The sequence below is a fragment of the Camelus ferus genome, chromosome 7 (genome assembly GCF_009834535.1).
Source record: "Camelus ferus isolate YT-003-E chromosome 7, BCGSAC_Cfer_1.0, whole genome shotgun sequence".
Lineage (NCBI taxonomy): Eukaryota > Metazoa > Chordata > Mammalia > Artiodactyla > Camelidae > Camelus > Camelus ferus.
The window spans coordinates 63,938,290-63,952,376 of record NC_045702.1 but is presented as its reverse complement, the minus strand read 5'-3'; the positions used below and the strand labels follow the sequence as shown (position 1 = coordinate 63,952,376).

The window sequence follows — 14,087 nt, the reverse complement described above, 5'->3', positions numbered from 1 at the left end:
GTGTGGTTACCAGAGAAAGGAGGATGGTGACACAAGCTGGGCAGACAGAGAGTAAAAAGATAAACTCCCTTAGGCTGCTGTATTTTCACCCTTTGACCATTCAGGAAGTGCACATTCTATTTTCTGCATTCCTACATTTTAAAAAATGCTCCTGGCAGAATAAGACAACTAACCCTCAAGTAAAATGGTATTTACCCAAGGTCACTGTCAAATATGGCCCTCCCTTCAAGGCCAGAAGTCTCTGGGCTGTAATCCTTGAATCTAGGCCTTGACTTGGCAGCTCAGTCTTTAAGCAACAGTCCAAGAGGACAGGACCCATTAAGCCTAAATGGCTTCAATCTTAAACTTGTTTTCATCTGACCTTTGGTCTCAATTAACATGAAACAAAAGCTGAGCTATAATATATCTCTTGCTCTCAGACAGTGTCTAAGGGGTGATTTTTTACATTGGAATGTATATCCTGATGGCTTCAGGATATATAGTAAGTAGTGATTGGGAGGGGTCTGGAATCAATCTTATAAGATTGCTTACCAGCATAGAACCAAATTGATTAGGTTAGAACCTAAGCTCCCCTATTCGCTAGATGTGTGACCTTATGTGAGTCAGTTGACTGCTCTGTGCCTTATTGTCCTCCTCTCTAAAGTGGACATAACAGTACCCAACTTGTAGGGCTGCCATGAGGATCAAGTGAGTTTATATATATATATATATGGTTTAGAATGGTGCCTGCCCTGTGGAAGTGACAGCCATTTTCACCACTCTGTCCTCATTTTTTTTTTTTTTTTACTCTTCCAGTTTCTAGTCTTGTCTCCCACAATGCTTGCCACCTTTCTACCTTGCTTTTGCTTACTTCAGCAAGGGTCTTCAAATTCAGTTTTCCTATTTCCACATGTTCTTCTGACTATCAGTGAACAGAAGTAGGGAGGGGGTAAAGCAAGGCAGGTTGACAGCAGCACCAGGCCCACGTGTAACAGAAGAGGAATCCCCAGAGGAAAGTGTGAGTGCTGCAGACAAGGGGGACAGGAAAGTGTTAGAAAAAGAGAGGGGATTGAAAAACAAACAAATAAAAACCTATCTACTGAAGTCCGTATGACTGCTTTGTGAAATAATGTCTTAGGTTTTTAGTTCTCTAACCACAGAGCCTGAGAAAGGGATTCAGGTACATTTGATTTCTTGAGTGACCACTGTTCAGCAAAATTCTATGAAAGTGTAAGGGATTTAGGGAAACTAAGGGACAGGAACCAAGCAAAGATGTGATCTCAGCTAAACACTACATTTGGCCTGAACTGTGGACAGCCCTGGGCAAAAAGTTCCATAGCAGAATTATGCCTGCCTTGAGGCAAGGATGCCTATTGCTTGGAACCCCATATACTGGCCAATTACTGACAGAGGTGGAAGTAACCTCACAGGCAAGGTGGTTAAGAATGTCAAGAAAAATGGCAGCTTGAGCCATTGGCAGTCAACACTCATTACAGCTCGGTTTGTGTGCACGGGCCTGGTAAAGGGGTCTGGGCAGACCACCAACAGCATCTACTACAAATAATAATAAAATAATGATGATGGTGATGATGGCAGTTTTATACTGAACAGTTATTGAACTAGTACTAGAAGCTTACTGGGATTGTGATTATTATAACTTGGTCAGTGCTTTTATTTTTTTCTTTCAAATACAGTGTTTTTGGTGCAGTGAAGAAAGGGCTTGCAAAAAGTTTTGTTTTCCATATTTCAACTGTCGATTCATTTCTATATTTTGGTTAAACTGTCGTGGTGAGTTGTCCTTATTTGAATTTGTATGTACTTTTTTCAATTGACTTCTAAATGCTAGTAATTTGCTACATTTGAAGGATGATAAATTATTATATTTGCTTTATGAAAATATAACAAGTCTATTCAGTACTGATACTGGTTGTTTCCAGCCAGTGTTGGTTCAAACTAGGTCAACATTCATTCTGATTGGTGGGTGCCTTATCATACCAGTTGTTAGGTACTTTAAATTTCATCTCTAAAGTACTCTGATGTATGATAACCATAACCCATGGAAGGGAGGTTTGTGTTCTTCAGTTGTTTTAGGAACTCCAGGAGTTTCTAATTAGCTAGTCCTGAGGTGAGGCCATATTGATCCCAGTAGCATTACTGTAACTTATATTTCTTCAGCTAATGTGTTCAATACTGAGAATTGCCAGCAATAACTCCCTAGGCCTGAACTCATCTCAATCATCAAATAATCTTTAAATTATATCTGTAATGTAGTATTTTTATTTTTTTTAATTGAAGTGAAAAAATATGAATTTTGCTCTCAAGTCCATGTTTTCTCCAGGTACTATCAGATAAATTTAAATCATAATTATTTGTAGCAAAGAACTTACATAAGCAAGTGACACTTCATGTATTTAAGTCTGAATGGGCAACCCTAGTCTCCTACTCCATGTTCTGCCTGTCGGGTTTCATTTTATAGGTCCACCAGGCTGATAAGTTAAATAGTCCTGAGAGGGGATAAAGTTTACAAGTGCTAGTTATAAATCTGCTTTCCCAGCAAGCATTGGTTATCTCTTTGATAAGGAACTCCTGAAACTCAAACAACATACCATCCCCTGCTGCTAACTGTATCCTCACAGAAATAGCAACCTGAGGAGTCTATTTTTTTCTGTTGAGATATTGCCTGGAATGAGGTTAGAGATAAAATAAAGGAAAAAATAAGCCAATGGCCTAATTGTTCACCAATTTGGAGATAAAGGACATTAAATATTACCTCTTTTTAGCAATCTAGACTATTTTCAAATCTTAGTGATTATTGTGTTAATGGTAGTTTTATTGGAATATATGATGTTTGTTACTGTATCATTTTAATAGTGACCTGTGAATTTGTATTTAAGAATCACACTGCATGCTATGAGAAATGATGAAAATATAAGAACTAATTAACTTTCATTAACTTAAAGTATATTTCTTTTTGTACATTTCAGTTGACATGTTTGGAATGCTGATGCTTCTACTCCTTGCAATAGTAATTATAGCATTCATTTGGCATAGCTGCATCTATCACCATTACCTTCAGACGTATGTTCATTTTACCCTTAGTAAGAATGCACTTTGAGATATCATTGAAGAGAATGCTAAGCTAGTAATCAGGACATGTTTTGCCTTTTTTATGTAATAAAAATAATGTATGCATCCATATGATATGGAAAAAATTTCAAAAAGTACAGGAAATTGTAAAATGAAAAGTTTAATTTTCCCACTCCACATTCCACCTCTGAAACCTCCTCTCCAAAAGTAATCTCTTTAGTATGATTCTGTTTGTAGTTCTTTCTACTTCTGGTTACCTCCATGTGTTTGAACAATATGGTTATATCTCCTTTTCATGATTTATTAACTTTAAATATTATCTATTCACTCCCCATTATGAAAGCTGAAATTTTTATCTTGCTCTATCCATATCTTTTTGTTATTTTGCTGCTAGGGGATATCATTATTTTGCTATTTTTGAATTGTAACTACTGTCGTTCATTATTAGCTCTTAAGATGCCTATTATTTCTGCTGTTGGTTATCTTTCTGAGTTTGAGTAACCTATTTAAAACCTCTGTTTCTCTATCCATCAATACTTCTCTCAGTATTTAATATAAGAAAATTTGGAACCCTATGCTTCTATCTATCCTCTCCTCCCTCTTTCTCCTAAATTCTGTAGGTTTTCTCACTCATTTGACCTTGTCAAGTGTATAATATTTAGATTCTGTTCTGTAGCTATATTTATATCTAAGACTCTGTTCTGTGGCTATATTTATATCTTGAAATGCTTACTCTATAGTTTGAATCTAAAATGTTTTAACTAATAAAAATAATAAAACATATTGTGATTGTATAAATACTGTTTAGAAAAGAACTGAAGTGGAAACAGGAAATGCAATTCTATGTGACTAACGTATTACTTGAAAAGGAATTACCTAGTATTAAGATCAAATAAAGTCTCTCTCCTTACTCTCCATTTCTCAAAATCATGATATATTTCAGCTTGTTTCATGTTTACATTGTTGACTTTCCTATACAGCTTTTGCATTTCTTAGAGTTTTTAGTTTCTTTCATTATTTCTTGTCAAGAAGGACATAGGACACACGTGTCTCTATTTCCATCACTACGATTGTTCATCTAATATTTGGTAAAATATATTCATTTTCTTCTTATATGCTTTTAAAATTCCTCTGACTTCCTGTTATAATTTACAAAAACTAGTTTCATATCATTGCTCTACTGAGTTAGAAATTTTTGGATCCCAAACCTTCCCTTTTTTAATGATTCAGTTTTTTTCCCTTTTGCTGGAGTATATTCTCAAGTAACTTTTTCAAAAGCAGTTCATAGAAGGTATGGAAAGTACTTACTTTTTTAAAACTTTTTTTTATTGAGTAATAGTCATTTTACAATGTTGTGTCAAATTCCAGCATAGGGCACAATTTTTCAGTTATACGTGAAAATACATATATTCATTGTCACTTTTTTTTTTTTTGCTGTGAGCTACCACAAGATCTTGTATATATTTCCCTGTGCTACACAGTATAATCTTGTTTATCTATTCAATATTTTAAAATCTTAGTCTGTCCCTTCCCACCCTGCACCCCCTTGGCAACCACAAGTTTGTATTCTATGTCTATGAGTCTGTTTCTGTTTTGTATTTATGTTTTGTTTTGTTTTTTTTAGATTTCACATATGAGTGATCTCATATGGTATTTTTCTTTCTCTTTCTGGCTTACTTCACTTAGAATGTCATTCTCCAGGAACATCCATGTTGCTGCAAATGGCATTATGTTGTCGGGTTTTGTGGCTAAATAGTATTCTGTTGTATAAATATACCACCTCTTCTTTGTCCAGTCATCTGCTGATGGACATCCAGGCTATTGTAAATATTGCTGCTATGTCTTGGCTATTGTAAATAGTGCTGCTATGAACATTGGGGTGCAGGTGTCATTTTGAAGTAGGGCTCCTTCTGGATATATGCCCAGGAGCAGGATTCCTGGGTCATATGGTAAGTCTATTCCTAGTCTTTTGAGGAATCTCCATACTGTTTTCCACAGTGGCTTTCCTTGCCTCCCTCTCCCACTCTTAATGATTTAGATGTCTTCTTTTACAATTTTGTGTTTATTCTTTTTTGTAATTCATGGTAGTTATCACCTTTCCAGTTATGAGTTTCTCATTTTTGTAGCATCTTACTTCTTTTCTATTTAGAGTAGACTTGCCAATATTTCTTTTAGCATGGGTTTAGTGTTGCTAAACTCTTAGTTTTTGCTTGTCTGTGAAGTTCTTTATCTCTCCTTCTATTCTAAAGAATAGCCTTGCTGGATAGAGTATCCTAGGCTACATCTTTTTTTCATTCAGGACTTTGAATATATCATGCCACTCCCTTCTGGCCTGTAGTGTTTGTGTAGAGAAATCAGCTGAGAGCCTTATGGGGGTTCCCTTTTAACTCACTCTTCATTTTTCTTTTGCTGCCTTTAGGATCCTTTCTTTATCCTTGACTCTGGCCATCTTGATTGTGATATGTCTTGGTGTGGGTCTGTCTGGGTTCTTCCTGTTTGGGACCCTCTGAGCCTCCTGTACTTGGATATCTGATTCCTTCTTCAGGTTTGGGAATTTTTCAGTCATGATTTCTTCAAATACCTTTTCAATCCCTTTGTTCTTTCTTCCCCTTATGGAACCCCTATTATGCATAGATTGGCACACTTTATATTATCCAATAGGTCCCTTATGTTGTTTTCATTGTTTTTTATTTGTTTTTCTCTCAGCTGTTCTGATTGGGTGCTTTCTGTTGTCCTGTCTTCTAGGTCACTTATTCGTTCCTCTGCATTATCTAGTCTGCTTTGCACAGCCTTTAGGTCACCTCTCATCTCAGCAAGTGAGTTTACTAATTCTACTTGGTTCTTCTTTATAGCTTTTATTTCACTTTTGACATATTTTATATCTCTAAACATTTTTTTAATTCCTTCAGTACTTTGATCACTCCTTTTCTGAAATCTTGATCTAGTAGGCCATCAAAGTCTATTTCCTTGATTGTGCTTTCAGGGGATTTCTCTTGATCTTTTAATTGGGAGTGGTTCCTCTGCTTCTTCCTATTGCTCTTATCTCTCTGGCACTGTGGCTGGTGGGCAGGTGGGTCACTCCCCCTCCCGATGTCACAGTCAGGTGCTGTGCTCCGACGGGACAGGTGGGCCAGTAGCGCCCCCTCCCAGCACCATGGTCAGGTGCTGCATTCCTTCCAGGGAACTGGTTGCTCCACTGCTCTGTGCAGCTGCCTGCTCCTCCTTGGGTTGGCGCTTCATACGCAGGCTCTGGGAAGACCGCGAGAACAGCCCTGCCCCTGCTCTGTGCCAAATCTCAGCTCCTTGTTTGTCTTGGTGGCATGAGTTCTCTGAGGTGCTAGGGCAGAAAGATCCTATCTGCCTCAGGCTGTAAACAAGTCTCAGTCCTGCCTAGGAGGTTGCAGAGCCCCTGGGTGTGGATTCAGGTCTCCGCCCTGCCCCCGCCTGGGTGCTGCGTACAGAAGGAGATGGTGGCTGTGGCTGCGCCCTGCCTCTCTTCTCACGAGAAGCACCGGTAATTGTGCCGTGGGTCTGAGGAGACAAAGGCTACAGTGCCCTTTCCCCCAGGGCACACCAGCTTTGTTGCTTTGCTTTTTTCTCAATTTATGGGAGACTGAGGTTGTTCTGCTCTGTATCCCCTCCCAGCCACGGTGCGCAGCACCCTGCAGTCCCCCAGGGCTGCCTCAGTGCAGCCACCCCAGTCCTCCGCCTGGCTCGGGCAGCCTGTCCTGGTCCCAGCTGCCGGCTCGCGTCTCGGGCTGGGTGTTGCGGGGACCCTTTGTGCCCGTTTAACTTAGTTCTGTCAGTCAAGGGGTGCTCGGGGCAGATCTGAGACTCGGAGGCTCCCCCTCCGTCCCGTTGTCCTCTCCGTTGGAGTGGGGAGACCCAGCGAACAAGCGCTATTCCTCCTTTGCCTCTCCCTCCCCGCGGGACTGGTCCCACACTGTTTTGCTTTTTCTTCTTTCTTTTTTACTTTCTCCTACCAGATTTTTGGCGTCTTTGTCTTTCAAAGAGGGCGATGTTCTGTCGGAGTTCGGCAGGTGCTCTGGTTGGCTGAGTGGGTCCGTAGATGTGAGTTTCGGTGTATTTGTGGGAGAGGGTGAGCTATGAGCGTCCTTCTACTCAACCATCTTGCTGCTCCTCTGGAAAGTATTTTCATAGTCCATACATGTTGAGAAGTTTATTTGTCTCCATTCTCCTTCAGGCTAACACAGTATTATTTTCTTTCTTCAGATTGTATGCCTTTTTCAAGAAGGACACACCGACAAGATAGAAATACCCATAGATAAGGTAGATGCACAGTAATAGGCCCATCTGTAAGTAAAATGTGCCTATGTGAAAAAGTACAGGTTGGCCAAATGTTCTGTTTGCTTAGTTAAGACCGCTACTTTATCTAGGACTTTGTATTTACCTGGCTTTGAGACTTTATGCCCTTTCCTTATTACCATATAAAGATAAAGGAAAGGGTAATATGGAAGTTAATTCCTTATCCTTTACGTCTAGAACAAAAATATACCCAGAAGGAAGAATCAATAAGGGTACGTTGAATTTGTAGCAAGAGGCTGTGGCAAACATTGCTTTTTCTTTTTTTTTATAATTTTTTCCCGGGATCCTGGTCTCTTAGAAGTGTCATCAATTTTTTTGCATAGTGCTTATGAGTAATGTAGCAAATCATACCCCCAAGGGAATAGGAGCCTGAGCAAATATCCATTATAGAAGCTTCTGCAGTTTAAAAGGAAAACCCTGAAGCCTCTCTGCAAATAGGCTACAACACTTGTCTTCAGTCCTGGTCTAGCTCTGCCATTCATCTTCCATCTCTTCTTTTTCGATTTCTTCTAGAGATGTCCTAGATCTTGTTAATTCCATGGGCACTGCATTCTGTTAGAGGAATTTGTCTTATTCCAAATGGTGGAGAGCATAAATGTTTAACTGTTCATACATTCAGTACTTCCTTGACTCTCATCTATTTCAGTAAATATTTACTGAGTATTGATTATGCCTTAAGTGGTGTGGTTGTCACTAAGGATATAATCATAACAAGAAAGATAAATCCTTGCCTTCATGGAGCTTACATCCCACTAAGGGGACATAGAGAGTAAAATAGGCAATTGGTAATTCTATTGCTAACTTACTGATATTTTAAATGATATTTCATTTATTTTAACTGTGTTGTTCTTTATCAAACACTTTAATTCTCCTGGTAGACAAATAAAAGGAGAATTTAATGTAATAAAGCAATGGTGATTTAAAAATTGCATAAATGTAATCTATCTAATGAAATAAAATAATTCAAATAGCTTTAACTATTCTGAAAATAAACCTCACTAATTCTAAATTTACCATCATTTTGAACAGGACTCAAGTCCGTATTGCTGGAAGACGCACAATTTACATTCCTCGTGGGAGTGGTCCTGGCAAGTGTTTTAATTTATTTGATGAAATGTTTCAGACTCTTTCAGTAACTCACAGCTGGAAGTCTTCCCCTTATATGTATTTGAGGCATCAAATTAAAGTATGAGTAGGAAACATTGTTCTCATTTCTAAGACCCATTCTTATAATATCCGTAGCTAGTCTAGGGTGGGTAAAAACCAGTATATTGATAGAGAAGAGTTTAAAATTTCCAACCTAAATTGGATATTAAAAACTTTCCCAATTCCCCCAACTCCCACTCCACAAAAGCAACTCAACAACAGATTAACTTTGCCTTAAGAAATCCTTGAAGATTTTCCCCAAATCAATTCATTTCATCTTAACTAGTTGGCTGACCCGCTATCCATTATTTTCAGCTTGAGTCTTTAAACCTTCCCTTACTTACAGGACTCCCTCTTACCCAGGACTCAAATCTTAACTTCCTCCAGTTCATCACATGCAGCACCTGAGCAGGTCCTTCCACTCCTCTGCCCAGGCCTAGAACCTGGGACCCCAACTGAAGTCAGAAACGTGGCCCCTTTGTTCACCTTGGTTACTGGACCATAAAAAATGGACTGAGGAAAGAGTACTGCAAGGTCCTTTATAATTTCCATTAAAAATAACTTTGGGGGACATCCAGGTTACTATGCTTCTCTGGGCCTCCGGGACATGATACTGAATCTGAATGAGAAGCAGGGTGAACCTTACAGGGGCAAGGATGTACTGTCAAGCATGTACGCATGCCATCGCCAACTCCTCGATCTTGTTATGTAGAAATTGTTTTGGTGGTAACACGATCATGAACTATTTCAAAAAGCTATTTGAGAGGAGGAGCTGAAGTGCAGGGTAATTGCTACTTCTTGGGGTTGAAATCAAAACAGAGGACTGCAGAGAATGATGTGGCATTTCAACTTGTCTCCTTCCATCTTAAATTCTACAACAAACTGGGCCAGGAGAAATGCTTTGAAAAGAACACAGAGTTGAATGTTTATTCCTTTTGGGTAGAAATAGTTATCTATTCACAGTTTGAGTTACACTAGATTCATTGTAAGAAAAAATGTAATCAAATTCACAAAGCAGTATTATTTTCACCCAGGAGAAAAATCTCAAGCCCAGGGGATTGCCTATATCAAAAGGTTGAATAAAGGAAACAAGATTCTTCAAGAGGAATTGAGAAGATGGAAAAGTGGGAGACAGTGGTGTCATAGAAATCAAGAGAGGAGGGTCTGAATATGGAGGGAGAGAGTCATGAGTGTCCTTTGGACTTACAAACTGGAAGTTTACTGGTACCCTTTTTGCATGTGGTAGTCTTATCAGTGTTTATTCAAGACAATAGACAAGTGTGTTTAGACTTCTAACTTGTGGAGGAGGAAAATACATAACCTGGAAAACGTTATATATTATGCACTATTTGACCAAGATGCCCCTCACCCACAGAGTTATTTTCCAGGAGTGGTGGTAATATCACCTCTGTTGGTCCTTGGTCCAAACTTGCCTAGAAATTGAATTCAGAAGATGATTTGCTGGGATTAGGGATTCACTGAGCAGCCAGCCACAGGTTTTCTGTCACCAGAGACAACTAATTTTGTGGTCACTATCAAATATTTGGACTTTTCCTCTTTGTTAAACTCATACCCAAGGTGGTAATACCTTAAGTCACTTAAGCCTTAATTATTAAAATAGCAGTAATAGTAAAATCTCAGAATGGAAATCATATGATTCTTTATAAATATTTTGTGTTTAGCATTTTTTAAATTAGGTAAGTCATCACTGACTTTTCTTAGAAAGACTTTGACAAGGTAAATTAATTCTTTCTTTGCACAGAGTATGATGAATAGATAACTGAAAAGATAGATCATCCAGAGAGAGAAGAAGGAAGTTTTCAATGGTAAGCTTTCAAATTTTATTGCATGACTTCCCCCACCTCTTATTAAGCAACTTTCCAGAATGCAATCAGAATTAAGAAGGTAAGCAGAAATCAAATCTGTATAATGTGAACTGATTTTCAATGCCTAAAACATGTAATGGAAGGGAGCAGAAAATGGAGCAATAACAGCTCCTTAATCAGGCTGCCTTAGTTGAAATCTAGGCTTCATTTAGTAAGTACATACTATTGGACAACTAACTTAATCTGTCTGTGCCTTACTTTACTCACTTGTTAATATTCTCTAGTAATAGTGACTAAATCAATGAGTAGCTCTGAGGACAAAATGAGATTTTACAGGAAAAATTTTTAGAATTCCCCTGACACTCGGGAAGTTCTCAGTAAATGTTAATTGTTACTGCTGGAGTCACAGAATCCCAGCCCTTGGAAGCATATAACAGTCACCCTGCCCACCCCTCATCCATTGCTGGGACCCTCTTACCAAAATCTCTGGCATGTTGGATGGTGATCAGCTAGGGACTGTCACTTGAATTAAAACAGTTACTAATTTGGCTGTGTGTGTGTGCGCGCACACACAGGTGCTTGACTTTCAACAGGATGAACACACAGGCATACTTTTATTGCCATCTCCTACATCCACCTAAACAGAAAGGAAGTCTCTGACTAGAGACAAGCTCCGTCATTCTATAGCTCCTGAAGTAGTTGGTCCAGGTTAATAAGGAGGGAGGGAAAGGAGAATGCAGGTAACTTTCAGAAGCCTGCAGGCCTCCTACAGGCCAGAATGATCTCCAGGAGAGAGATTAGAATTTAAAAGATCAGTGACACTGCAAAGGCCATCTATCATTCAAACTGGGAATGTTTTGAGAGTAAAAAGGAACGCTATGAATAATTATACTGGGAGAACAGATATAAAACAGGACTATCTTGGGCAAAAGAAAGTGTGTAGTCATGCTGGTTAACACGCACTGTTGTAATGGACATGCGTACATTTATTTGCTGTTGGAGGGACTGAGAATACAAACTTTTTAGAAGGCAATCTGATTGTATCTATTAAAACATTTTTGGGTACTCTTCGACCTGATAACTCTGCTGTTGGTTATTAGAAATTTTCCCCTTTATGAGTCACCAAAATTTTGTGTATTAGTTGAACCATATGAAATTTCTAGATTTGTCATTCTGTGACATACTACAAGGACAGTTTCTTATAGTTCAGATTAATAAAATGATAGAGTTGATCTAGGTGTTGTGGGGCCTGAAGCTTATGGAATTTGGGGACCCTCTTTAAAAATCTTCCTTTTGTTAATTTTACAAAAATATTTTACTCTGATAAGACATTCCCAGGACCTCAAAACGCCTAGGGCAAATGAAGGCTTCTAAACTTAAGCTATACTACACACACACGTATTCTATTAAATATTTAAAAAATAGGACATACACTTTCTTGTCTAGACTTAAATAAGAATGGAAGTGCCATGTACTACATTTGGGGGTATATATTAGTGCAAGAATTCTAAAAGTCAGTTTGCTAATATGAATCAAGAGCCTTATCCTTTTTCTACTCTTTATCCCAATAATGTTACTCTTGGGAATTTATCCCATGAATGTAATCTGAAATAGTTTCATTTTTTTAACATTTAGCTCTGTGATCCATTTGGAATTAAGCATGGTATGTGGTGTGAGATTCAGCTCCAATTTTATCTTTTTCCAAAAGGCTATCCAGTTGTCCCAACACAATTTGTTTTAGAAGTCAATCTTTATGCCAGTGATACAAGATGGAATCTTTTTCATAGATTACATTTCCATACACATTTGAGTATATTTTTGTATATTCTATTCACTGCCATTGGTTTATCTCGCTAATCATTCCCCAATGCTGTAATTAATTATGGAAGATATATACATTATTTTGATATCTGGAAATGATATTAAACTTCTCCCTACCTTGCTTTGCTCTTTTTGTTTCCATTCTTTCTGAATTTCAAGTTTAAGCATAATAAAGACCGGTTGTTTATTCTAACTTGTGCCAATGCTGGAAATTTCAGAAAATTAAACATTTGGTCTCTGGAAGAGATAATCATTCTACAACTTCAGAGATTCTGTGTGCAAAGTAATTAACGAATTTACAGTGATCTCTTGATGTGGTTCATCTTGGTTTCCGTCTCCTCCTCTTTCCTGTATTTCTTCCTCTTTCTCTTTCTCTTTTTCCCCTCTCTCGTTTTCTTTTTTCTTTTCTTTTTCCTTCCTTCTTTTCTTTTCTCCATTCTAGAAGCAGACTTCCCAAAGAAGGCCTTGATGATACTAGGAATTTTTTTAAAAAACTTTATGTCTTCTCATGTTGCCTTACTGTCCAACTTTTGTACCAGAACATTTCATTTTGAATAAAATGCTACTGCAGGGGGGAAAATGTCATTGAAGAAGAACTTTTACAATACAGTTGATCATATAATAATCATATAAAGACTTTCAAATGCATAATGTAGAAGTTTCCATTTTTAATGCTTTTTGGTTAGATATTCTGTTAAAAATAAAACAGCAAAACATTTTAAAAATGACCCCTGATGTTCTAGCCCCAAACTGTCTTCTATAAGGCAATATTTTGAAATCTTGGAATAAAATGTAAAAATAAGCTAGCACAAATTGTAGGACTAATTACCAATTCTTGTTCATATCTAATAAGTAAATTTAAAGAAAAGGTAGTGACCTCTATTGAGAGGAAAGGAATTGACCCAGGATTGTGAGGAAACAGGACTGTGAAGAGAGAGACATAAAGAGCTAGAAAGACTGGGATTCAGGGAAACTTTTGTGTGAGTGATAAGAACGGGATGAGAGAGAGCGTTTGATGAGAGAGCTGTCTTAAATTGGGAAATAGACTCCAAGCAGAGATTTACCTGCAAGAGTCTATTGGAGAAAGCTCCTAAAAATAACACGTGTAAGGGAGAAAAAGAAGCAGACTTGGGCAGGGAGAAGAGCTGAATTGTCATATGATCATAACAGAGGCCTTAGTCAATTTTACAGGTAGTCCTGGAACCTGGATAGCCTTTCTAACTGAGGCACAGGGGCTCAAGCCCCCACATCAACTAACATTAGATGTCGGATGCTCTCCAAAAGGAGACTTAACTTGAGCAGGGCAGCTCCCTTTGTCTGAGGGCAGTTCTCAAAGAGAGCCTGGCAGCTGGAGGAAGGAGTGCCTTGTTCCTGAATGAGAAGTCCAGGCAGTACACCATAGCATCTACAACAGCAGCTGTCATTAATTTGGGGGAATATTGACAAGAATGATGCTGGGAAGATAGGATTTTGAAATGTTCTCCTGCTTGTTAAGTGCACACTTGTCCCTCACAGCTTAAGCATTTTCTTTATAATCTAAGGAAATATTAACATTTCTTTCAGTTATATTTTCCATTGTTACTGAAATTATTCTTATTATTTGATTGACCCTATGCAGAGATTGGGCCACATTTGATCAGCTTTATTTTCACATTAAATAAATTTTGGAATAGAATTAATTGTGATGGTGACTGAGAAGGGAAAAATATATAAATAAAAGGTGGTAGATTTACTAGAAAAAGAAGGTAATTGAAAAAAGGATGTCTTGGAGAAGTAGAAAAAAGCAGATCTAATGGGACAGAGAGTCGGGGAGTAGAAGACTGTGACCAGAGAGTAAAATTTCCTCCTGGAATACTGAGATGAATTGGTTTAGGTCAGGGATTGGCAAATTTTTTCTATAAA

At 38.1% G+C, this 14,087-nt stretch overlaps 1 protein-coding gene and 1 long non-coding RNA gene across 2 annotated transcripts in view; both read left to right on the top strand.

Moving 5' to 3' along the window:
- Nucleotides 1-1,673: 1,673 nt before the first annotated feature.
- On the top strand, nucleotides 1,674-8,480 carry LOC116664991. The gene is made up of 3 exons (XR_004321565.1): nucleotides 1,674-1,767; nucleotides 2,964-3,057; nucleotides 8,422-8,480. It is a non-coding gene; the product is annotated as an uncharacterized LOC116664991 (long non-coding RNA).
- A 1,817-nt stretch (nucleotides 8,481-10,297) lies between these two features.
- Nucleotides 10,298-14,087, top strand: part of CDK14 (cyclin dependent kinase 14) — a 556,073-nt gene continuing 552,283 nt past the window's right edge. The window contains exon 1 of the mRNA XM_032484028.1: nucleotides 10,298-10,364. The gene's annotated coding sequence lies outside the window, so the exon portion shown is untranslated. The remainder of the gene's footprint in view (nucleotides 10,365-14,087) is intronic.